Here is a 12,153-nt window from a genome sequence, read left to right on the forward strand (position 1 = left end):
TCCTGCTTAGTATTCAGATGTGACTGTTCAAACCGCTGCAGCCCCGTCTGTCTGGAGTCAAGTATCTAATTATAGTGTGTGCGTTACTGAGGTGTGATCGAGTCGCAGATGTATAATTTTACCTCATGGATATGCGAATCAGGGCTTGTCAGAAGCTATTTAAGTACAAAAACATAATAGATTTTTTTTGGGATCCTTAAAAACACAAACTGTTCACATAAACTTGTAAAACATAAAGAGTTAAAAAGTAAAAACTCGTCTCACATCTTTATACAAGAAAAAAGTGTTCATTACAGCCACAATATAAAAGTGTTTTTGTGTCTTTTATTCTTTATTGAACCAACATGTACGGCATTAACAGACTTTAAAGAGTAACTAAACCCCCAAAGTTTTGGCTGAAATGCCTCGACCCTGGAAATAAAATAAAAAATTGCCTCTTTAACGTGAAAGTATCAACGTGGGCGGCGCTGGGAGGGGGATTGTTGGATAGACCTACAACCAATCAGAGCAGCGCTGAGCGACGGGGCGGTGCTCGATCCGTTTTCAAGCAGGATTTTAAAAAAATGGCCGCCTGGTCACAAACTTTCTCAAATTACAGCTAAACAGGAAACTGAAATGCAGTCACAGAATCTGGATTCATATTTGATCAGCACTGCCTAGTTTGACAGTTTGATCTGAGTTTCGTGAGCCTGGTGCGTCGCGCTGGACAGACCTGCAGGCTGGTCCAGACCTGCAACCAGTAGGCGATATGAGGGGGGACGAGAGGGGGGAGGCCACCCCCCTTGTTAGCAAAATGACCAAAATCCGTCCCCCTTGTTAACCTGCTCAAAAGACGCTCTGTGCTTTGTCTCGTGGCGGCGCTTCACTTTGCTGCTTTTAATAATCGCCACGGTCTCGGATCATTTGACACACACTGGTTTTGAGCTGCCTGTGGGAAGATTGAACATGTAAGAGTCCATTCTTGATTAAAAGCTCTGTTTCCGCTGTCTACTTTTCTCATTTTAGAGCACGCCATGTGACGTTATTCTCGTCTCGTCTACTCTCCCTGTGTGTGTGTTTGTCTCACGCACCGACTCGACTCGCGGGCCGCTAAACCAGCGCCGTGAAGGCTAGAAAAGCTGCGCCGGTTAAAATAGAAACGCTCCGTCAAAATTGAATAATTCTCGACAACTGAACGACATTCTCTACAGCAGACGGGGAGCAAATCAGCCATTCAATTGCAATAGCCAGGTTTCAACCTGTAGACGGCAGTCGCTATGCATATTTTGAACATGAATATGTAGAATTCAAAAACGTTGCACTAAAATGTCAAGATTTTTACCTGAATCCATCAACAACACTACTAAATGCCCATATATATGGGTTTTTAGCTGAAAAAAAAAAGGGGTTTGGGGGTTTAGTTACTCTTTCAAATCCAAACAAAAGAATGAGCAGACAACATGTTATATTACAAATAAAACGAAAAACAACAAAATAAATTAATAATATGAAATAAACGGAAAAAAACTTTACTCCTTTACAATACAGACATCTCAGAGACGTGTATACATTAATCCTTGAATGCTGCACTCTACAACATTTTGCATTTGTGAATGAAGAACTCAAGAAATTTAACATCACTTATCAAAACTTGACATATTCTAATGAAAAACATGACAGGGTGCGGATCTCACAGCTAACTCTAAATGTAAGTGTCAGATATTCATTGAAGGGGGAAATTAAATACATCATTTCGAAGTGCAGTTCTTACGCTGTGGGAGGGAATGAAATGTTTCTGGATTTTAAATGAAGGTATTTGGAGACAGTGTGGGACCAATGAGAGAGCACATAATAATCAGGTTTTGTTGGACAGAATGAACAAAATACCCTCTATACCAGCAACACACACTTATGTTTAGAGGATTTCCAAGACAGAGACGTCCAGACACTCAAGAAGGAAATTACAGTGACAAACATAAAAACAGAAAAAGAGGAGTTTAATTATGAGCCAGGGGTGTGATACCCTCTATCAGTGCACACCTGTGTTCGATAGACCAGCTCACACAGGTGCTTCGTTCAGTCGGAGCTTTGGTGATGCTGGGTCCTGGTGCCCACCCCAGCTGCAGAGAAAACTCTAAACAAGATTGATATGAAAAGGATTTAACTTCATCGTAAGCTGCTGTCAGTACATTATGCACCGAACTGCAGGTGCGGCCGGGAGTATGAAGAGGCCATAAACTGAGCTCCTGCCCATTCATTTAGCTTCACGTCTGCCATCGAGTTGATTATAATGTTCAGAGACTCCAAGAGGCGGACGTTTCTTCTTCTGCAGATCTTCTTATGGTTAGTACATCAGTTTAATGGCCCCTCCGAGGGATCTGAGTTCAAACGTAGTAGTACGGTATAAGTACAGTGTGTCCAGGTAATTAAATTAACTGTTGAGCACAAAGCATGTTTTAAAAATGTATAAATACATTTTCACTGTGTATAATTCTGGCCAATGTTAAAGCATTTATTAGTTCCTGAGTAATATAAAATATTGCACATACAGAACTGTCTGAAAATTGATATTGAATGTTGACAGCTGATGGCATATTTGATATACGCTCCAAATTTGCAGTCTTGCTAGAAATTTTAACGATTACTCTAGAATAAAAATCTAATCTAAAAAATATTTGCAGGTTAGATGTAACAAATTTTAAACATGTTTTAATTTTCTTTTTTAACACTGGCAGTCATCTGTCAAACCCAGACCGTCCTCCCCAAAAACACGACTGTATAGGTCGTCTGTGCACGCAGCATGAAGCATAAAGCATATTTACGTTAATTGTTAGGCGACGACCTCTAGTGGCCGCAGTTATTATGACGGGAGCAAAGGAGGGAAGTCAGGTTATTTTTACTTAAGTAACGTACGTACTTAACTTACGTACGTAACGTACTTATTTTAACCAAAACCACGATCTTTTCCTAAACCTAACCAAGTAGTTTTGGTGCCTTAACCTAACCAAACTGTGATCGTAAGTCACATGACGCGAGGCATGACAGTACGCCTGACGCTGGTACTCGCCAATGGTCAAAACTCTACGGTGGCATTACTAAATATAACAAAACAAAATGACCTGCACTTCATCATTAATATCTGCAACATACAGAGGATTTCTGAGCCATAGACAGTTGGAGAAAGTGTTTACAGTAAGTACTACAGTTTCTACAGTTATTACAGAGAAAGGTTTCATTATGAGCCGGGTGTCAGCAGATCTGCGCTGGCATGGAAACCCGTCTTTATTTACCACCACAAGCAGAAAAAAAACAAAGTGGTTATGAACTGGAAGAAAAGCCCTGAAGGACATCAGCAGCATAAAATACAAGTTTATGTGATTGTGTTCAGGCCGGAGCAGCGTTACCCTCACACAAACTGTTTACAGTACACAGCCGGGTTCATCCAGCAGCAGACGTTCGCTCTGTCATCTTCGGCCTCAGATCTTTCTCTTCGGATCAGCTTTCCCCTCGTCAGCTTTAATCATCTGGAGAATCTGAAACTCGATCCCTCCACAGATATTCACAGCGGCACAATGAGGCCCTGTGGCTGCTTAATGTGTTGCTCTTCCTCTGCCAGGGTCGGGGGTTCGATTCCCACTGAACATTTATGCACTGTAAGGCAGTTTGGTCTCGAGTGTGCTACTGTAAATCGTGAGATGATGATTATTACAGACATTAAAAAAGAAAAACGTAGAAGGTCGATTTTGAGTTTTACCCAGTTTAGATCTTATTCAGGATGTTCTCAGCCAGTGATGAAGAAGTACTCAGATCATTTATAACTAAACTTCATAACTAAATTCATCAAATAAATGTAGGGAAAGGGAGTAAAAAGTACAATATTTGCCTCTGAGATGTAGTGGAGTAGAAGTATAAGGTTACATAAAATGGAAATACTCAAGTAAAGTACCTCAAAATTGTACATAAAGTACATTTACTCAGCAATTTTGTTTATGCACTCTATGATATTATCCCATCTCTCATATTGTGTCACAACTTGGTTTCAGGCTTCACTTCATAAACTCTATAAACAACACTGAAGGTACTGGATAAAAAATCGAATTCTATAAATCCTCATAGCCGTCGTCTTTTCAAAACAGTAACGTTAGGCTGTTAGCATATGCATATAACATCAATCTAGATAATGTCGTACATCTGGATTGCAGTCCAAGACCAATGTTGTTGAATCATTGCAGCTAAATGTTAGCAACCGGAATCAGCTGTGTATTTGCTGTCTTGAACGCACCCCCATTCCTCCTGCGAACGAATGGCTTGAATCACTCAGCGCGTCCCTGCACGTTCACTCGCAACTGACTGAGAGAACGGATCGCTTCAGGAAGTCATTCACTCTTTTGATTGAAACGTTCGCGAACGACACAACACATTTGAGAACCTGGAACCATTAAATGTTTGGCTTTTTTGCATGAAAAATTACTTAAACGATTAATCGATTATCATAATAGCTGCCGATTTCACTTTCTTTCTGTCGATTAATCGCTGCAGATCTACTCCACGGTGACTGGCCTGGAAAACCTCTTGACCTCTGACCTCTACAGGTAGACGCATCCATCTGCTGTCGGTGCATTCCTCCACCACTGCCTGGTATCCTGAGAGCTTCCTCCATCCTCTCTTCCCACGGGATCGCCTGCTCAAGCATGTCGATGTTCCTTGTAATGTTTTTTTCTTCCGATAGAGAAAGGCAGATTGTACATGACTCTACTGCACTGTTAACTATTTCCATAATTTGCACTACTTTATATTCATTGCACTACTGCTCTGCCCAGTCCAATTCATTATTGTACATATCCATCAGTATACTTTTTATAATAATGCCATCTGTATATAATGTCCATAGCATCACTTGTAGAATATTTTCATAATACTGCTCCATCCTGCATTTATGCACACACTTTATATCCTGCACTTGCTTATTGCACTTCTGGTTAGACCTAAACTGCATTTCGTTGCCTCGTACTTGTGCGTGTAATGACAATAAAGTTGAATCTAATCTCAAAAATAAAAAAACTTATATATTAACTTAAATATTTATGAATGTCATAAATGTTCTTATATGACTTGTAAATGTCTGTGAGTGGATCTTGCATGAGGGCCTGCTGTGAAGACTCTACCCGGACACGTGTGATATCTTTCTGATATTACTTCCAAAGCTCCTGCTGACGGGTTAATTCCTATTCTCGAATAACTTGTGACTGAATTCCAGCGTGTAAATTCATCCGTCGGGGGAGAGCAGAGCTCGGTGTTGCTCGGCTCTTGGTGTCAGGCGAGGAGATCTCTGGCTGCGGAGACGCTGCTGAGCCCTGAGAGGAGCCTCTCTGAGTGGGAGGTGATGAGAGCAGCTCTGGCATCGAATAAGAGGAGAGGCAGGAACACATTCTGGGTTGCAGGTCAACACTCCCTGAGCCCGCTAATGGATCAACAGCACTCCTCGCTCTGACCTCTCCTCTGGAAGAGATCTGCAGCACTGAACTGCTCTTTTGTTCCAGACGACCTGGATCTTTAATCCTGCTTTAGCCAAATAAGCAAAACAGACTTCTTCTTTTTTTAACCTGGAGAACTGCTGAAATTCAGGACAAACTGAGCCTCCAGGATTATACTTCAAGGAAATGTTACATTTTTGATAACCTTATTACTGTTATTATAGTTTTGGCCCTCATTCCTGTCATTTTTCTCACCAGCTAACTTTCTGAAATACATTTGTGATTGTGAACAGTTCATGTTGACATCACAAAATAAAGGTCTCAATGAGTTTCAAACAAAGGCCTTTTGGATCATCTAACAGGGGGGAATCAGGGCGGCTGCGCTCGACAGTTACTTTCCAAAACAGACAATTCGACAATCACACGTATCCACAATACGCAGTAAAGTGTGCGGACGTGGGAAAGTAGGCGCTCTTTGTTTCATTCTTCATAAAACTACTTTCATCACTTGCAGTGAACCCTGTTCGTACGAATTATTGTGTAAAGACTACAAAGACGTGCCAAAGACATAAACAACAATCATACCTGAGCATCAGTCAGTCCGTATTTCGCTACCTGGTGAAGTGGTGTGTATGAAGCTGTAATACTCTATATACAAAAACATTCAAGAGCAACAGTGTAGGGATTAAACAGCGTGTATATCTGTGCGAACGTAAACTGGAAATACGTTAGCAAAGCTGGCTAACTACCGTAGTTTACCACCTACTGTAGGAATTTAGCATTACTTCCAATGCCAAGGAGCGCATCATTCACTAACAGTACTGTTTGGGGTTACAGCTAACAGTAAGAAAAGCCCCATTCATGGCTGACACATCCACCGTGTGTCAGTCCTGGATGCTTCATTATCAGAGGAACGTTAACCGCTCCGCTCCCGCTCTGTATTTAAACTTGTTATCGGACGTAGTGTTACGTTTGCCCTTCACATCAGGTAGTCCTTATCTTCAGAGCTGATCTCTTGCAACACTGAAGTTCAAACAATAAAGTGTAGCTTGCCCAATTTTCTATAGTAAGCATCTAAACAGGATTATGTTAGAGCGAATAACATTTTAGTTACATTTTCATTTATAATACTGGACTGTAACACTGGGGCTAACTAAATCTACCCTGCAGTATGAGACCAGCGGTGCTCTTCTGTTTCCATGTCTTATAAATGGATAATTAACTGGCGAGGATGATGGCTTCCTACCTGGGACGTGCAGCTTTAGCGTCAGTCGCTTAGCATATCGTGTATACAGCCATCAAGTGCATATTTAAGACCCTTTTACAGAGTTACTTTCTTTGTCTGCTAAACATTAAGAAGTAAGCTAGAGCCAGTTTTTAACCAACTCGTGGAGGTATTCTTTATTAGCTAGCTAGCTACAGACGATAAAATTAGCATTTGTCAGCTAGAAATGGGAAGCTGTTGTTGTTTACCTCTGAAATTGAAGATATGCTGCTTTTACTAGTACTACGAATTTTGATGCCATGTTATGGTAACTTGCATACTGCCATGACAGAATGGAAAGCTTAACTTTTACTAAATGCAGCAAGGCTTGGCAAAGGGCGTACAGAGATCGGGGCTGGACAAGAATTGTCAGTGGGATGCAGCCAGGAGGAGGCTGTGATGGCAGCTGCTTTTACCCCGTCTCCTCGTGCGGCCATTCAGAGCAGGTAGAAACACTTTTTACCTTTTAGACAGAGGAAGGAGATCCTTTACTTACATAAACATGCCAATACAATAATGTGAAAATGCTCTATTACAATCTCACTCAAGTAAAAGTACAAAAGTATTATCAGCAAAATGTAGTAAAAGTACTATTTATACAGAAAAATGGCCCTTGGTGGGCATATTATTGCATATTACGTGATACATCGTTAATACTGATGCATCAATGTGTAAGCAGCATTTTACTGTTGTAGCCCCTCGAGGTCCAGTGGTTTCCAACCTAGGGGTCGGGCCCCTCCGAAGGGTCACCAGAAAAATTTGAGGGGGTTGTGAGATGATTAATGGGAGAGGAAAGAAGAAAAGACAAAAAGTTCAAAATACAGCTGTGAAAACAGCTTCTGACACTCAAAGGCATTAGAAAGAGACACTTCACATCTTAAGTCTTAAACAGCGGCGGACTGAGGGTGGCTGGAGTGCGGTTTTCCATCGATGCCTGACATCAGCAGATAACCTCCAGCAGCAGAAAGCCAAACACAGGAGCCCTGGCTGTTTGCTTTGAGCCGAGTGAACCAACAGAGCTTCTCTGCTGATGGGTGGAAGCGTTTGTTTTACAGCAGAGAAGGTGGAGGAGATAAAACAGTGACATGTGTGTCTGTCAGTGGGTTTCCACTGATGTCCGTAAATTACGAGGGTCCAGGGCAGCAACTAATCATTATTTTCATTATTAACGAAGCTATAAAAGTGTCTAGTCGATAAAATATTCAGCTTTAGTGCCCTTCCAATACTACAGCAGGAAGGCGTGTAATCGGAAATTTACAGAATAAAGTCTTGATTTTAAGTCATTTTCCTGGAAATAAAGTAATACTTTCATGAGAAAAATGTCAAGAGAAAAAAAGCTGTAATATTTTGAAAATAAAGTTTTAACATTTTTAGAACAGTAAATGTATACATGTAATCTAACCTACCCAGTTATGATATGACATTTTGATTGTTTAATCTTTTCATACATTTTTTTTATCATATATCATTGTGCCTTTCTCTCTTAGCAACTGCAATTTAATTCTCATATTAATTTCTCATATTTTTTTCTTGAATTTAGGACTTTTTAGAACATTTTTCTCAAAGTACGACTTATTCGTGAAAGCAAACGTGAGTGAAAGAGGCCCTAATAGTCTGTTTTATAATGATTGCAAGTTTTTCACAGCACAAAAGTATGAAAAAAAAACGCCCACAGAAACATCTTAAACCACTTCTTCACCACAAGCAGCTGTATACGTCCACACCACTTTTTGAAATGGCCGATTTTGTCACTTTTTAAAAGCATAATTTGTTAGAAATGTTCTAAAAAATAGCTTGCGCCAAGAAATGTTAACTAACAAATGAGAACGCTTTGAGAAAGTTTTTTTTGCACAATAGGAAAACATACAATGTAAATATAGAAGTAACAAATGCACATTGTCCAAAACGTTACATTTTTGGGACAATGTGCATTTGTTTCTTCTAGCCTGCTGATTCTAAAATGACCCAAATACGTGCATGTGCAGATCAGCAACTTTAACAAATTCTTTACAGTTTTCCGTTCTCTCTCTGTGAACATGACAAACAGCCACGCTGTTTGAGTCGGGTTTGTGGCATTGAAGAGCGAAGCCAGGTCTTCAGGCGTCTTAAGGCAATGAAGCTTCTCTCCACCTCAGAAGACGAGGCAGGGACAACGAGCAGCAAACGCACAAGCGCCTCAACTTGATTGATGACCACAGACCTCGGGTACCATGCTCCTCATGATGACACTTCTGAGCAGGTTTCGTAGGTGTAATTAGTGGCCAGCTGCACCTTTAGGGACTCGAACTGCAGCTCTGGATGCAGGTCAACCACGTCGATTTGTCCAGAGATTAGGACTTTCTCCAGCTTGACCGGGTGCTGTAGCCTTTCCTGTTCAAACCGCTTTGTGAGTTGTGTTGTTACAGTGTCAAGGACATGGAAGGACTGTACACAGTAGTACTCCTGATCTGTGGATGGACAAGCATGTGTCCTCTGTGGCTTTCATAAGTGTGGCGTCTTCATTGGTTCGATGTCCAAAGATGCAGCCAGCTCAGTTGCACTGGTGTAGAATGCTTCTTCTGTTTGTGTTTTTTCACACACTGTTTTCCCTCTTCCCTGCAGTGAAGTGTTCAGGTCCTCTAACCCCATCATCACCACTTTTGCCAGACGCAGGCCAAGGACCGTGTTACCCTTTTGGAACCGCTCACGAAGGCCATCAGCTCTAGAAGCTGTGTCGGACGTGCTGGACGAAGCCATCTCTTCCAATGCAGCCAAGACTGCCTCATATGGAGAACGGAGTGAATGACTGGGGTGCGCACTGTCCATCGTGTTGGGCGCAAAGGTTTGAGTGTAATGTAGCACATGTGGACTTTGCAACAGACTTGAAAATGGTCTTAAATTTGCCTGACTGCCCAAACAAGCACCCCGGCTCATGGGTCCCCTGCAATGCATCCCTCACAATGGGTGGTTGATGGGCGGTGCCCCAGTAGCTCACCTGGTAGAGCACGCGCCCCATGTACAAGGCTGAATACTTACCGCAGAGGCTCGGGTTCGAAGCCAGTGAATAAAAAGTCAAATCACTGATTTGGGTTTGTTTAAAAATGAATATGGATAAATAACTAGAAATAATCTGCTCCAGTTTAATTCATGTCGATATTTAAACCTTATGCTTAGAATGAGTCATGATTGGATGAACTTGACTCACGAACTCTCGTGAACTCTCTAATGTTAAAAAAGTATGCAGCATCTAAATAACAAGGCAGTTCAACTTAACATCTAAAGGTAAGGTTGATTTATTATCTTTAGCTAACGTTGCTCGAGTTATTCCTTCAGTTGTTTCTACTCTGTCATGTTTTAGGGCAGGGATATTTTTGTCACTGGGGAGACTGACTGACATGCACTGGTGCTTTCTACAGTAGACGTGATATTGGCATTGTTCAATTGATGTGTTGCAGCTGTGGATGTGAATGACTGTTCGTATAATGTTCATATTGTCTATGCCCTTTTGATGCGTCGCTATGCAATTATTTTCCCGACCTACTGTAATTATCTAGTCTGACCTCATACCGATCCCCCCAGTACATTGCCTAAAATCGCATGTGTTGAAGATCTTTTAAAAATGTTGTTTTTATCAGCGCCCTTATGTCCCCACCACTTTTCAACCCAAAGTGAAGCCCTTGTCTGCAGACACTGATACTGCTTTCAACAGCTGAATGCTTCAAGTCACTTCAAGAAACTGTTTTGCAGTGGTTTAAGCTATCGCACTCTGCTTTAATCAGAACAGGACTTGAAGAATAAATGTTTGAGTCATGGCTGGATGTTTCATTCACACGAGCATCTACAGAAACCACAAATGTTCAGCCAAACATCCTGCTTTGAAGTGAAACACAGCGAGCTGTCTTTTCTCAGCCAAGAAAGTTTGGAGATTAAAAAATGGACTAAGATGTTTCTCCACCACCGGGACAGTTAATCTGCAGCCCTGACCGCTAATCCACACACCGCAGACCAACACTAACATGCAAGCTGGAGGGAACATGCTTCTTGATTGAAACTGAAGTGGAAATCCACTGCGTCATGTTGGCAAACACTTGGACAGGTCAGTGAACGCCACACTGCAGTTTTATTGAAGCCTCCTCTTCTTCCAATAAACTCTGCTGTTGTCCAGACTGAGCTGACCAATCAGTTCGACTCATACCATCACAGTCAGATCCACTGGGCTGATGAAGGGCTGCCAACGCTCACACTGTGATGTTTTAATACATTTCTTATATGTTGTGATTGAAGTTGCGAACGGAACATTATAACTTCTACAACACCTTACGTGTCAAGCCTCGTGTTTTACCTGTAAGACTCGTGTTTAATGCTTTTGTTCGTCATCTGTGATGTGAAAACATCACATTTCCACACAGAGAGATTAAAAAAAAATCTTTGTTTCTGGTCATAGAGCGTCTCCTGCGTGGTGCTGTCAGCCGAAGAGTCAATCAATCAATCCGGACGACAGAAATGGAAAACATTTCATGTGTGACATTTTAATTTCAGTCACATGTCAACTATAACAGAACACTTAACAGTGACAGCAGTTCAAGTGAACAAATGCATAAACGGAAGATAAATAAATAAATAAATAAATACAGCACAAACAAAATATTAAGGCCACGACAGCGATCTATGATATTTTCATTGTAAACAAGTTAAGGACTATTTTGTATTGCAGAACTTTGCCATGTTATTATTTCATATGTACATCTAGATGAACATTAAAATCCATGAAAATCCATTTAAATGGACCTTTTAAGGTCATTATTGTGTTACATAATGTTCCCAGAGGTCACGAAAAAAGCTCCACCTTCGAAAGGCAGGCATTGTTTTCTTCACTCCTGTAGCAGCGTCACAGTTTTCACCTGATGGCAGGTTGGCTGTTTCTCTCCATCTAATCACAGGATGTCACAGGATTATTGCAAACGTATGTTGATGTGATGAAATGAATCTGGAAAAAGCTGCCCAGCCTTTTACTTATTTTGTTCTGTTTGTTTTAGAGCGTATGAGCGTCGAGGTTGTGTTCAGGTCAGCCAGTGTTCGTTGGAAACCGCAGCTTTGTGTTACGAACAGCGCTTCACTTCCCAGAATGCCCTTTTGTCTGACATGCCACAAAGCAAGACTTACAAACACTCCAGGGGTGAATGGTGATGAGTGGGTTACCGCAGCAACGGCGGCGTGTTGAATATGTGAGCGTGAGGGTTTCTGGGATTGGGTGGGTCGAAGACAAAGACGCAGAGTTCGTTTGTCAAAGTGTGAAGAGAAGGTTTCATGACCTGCGAGCGCTCAGCAAACAGCGGATTCAGCCGAGCTGGATATCATATGTGATTTCTACTGTTCCAAGGTCAAAATAAATTCTTTCAAAATCAGCAATTGTACCAGTTTTTCTGTCCTTTTACATCATTGCAAGACAAATTTGTG

The sequence above is a fragment of the Siniperca chuatsi genome, linkage group LG4 (assembly GCF_020085105.1).
Source record: "Siniperca chuatsi isolate FFG_IHB_CAS linkage group LG4, ASM2008510v1, whole genome shotgun sequence".
NCBI lineage: Eukaryota > Metazoa > Chordata > Actinopteri > Centrarchiformes > Sinipercidae > Siniperca > Siniperca chuatsi.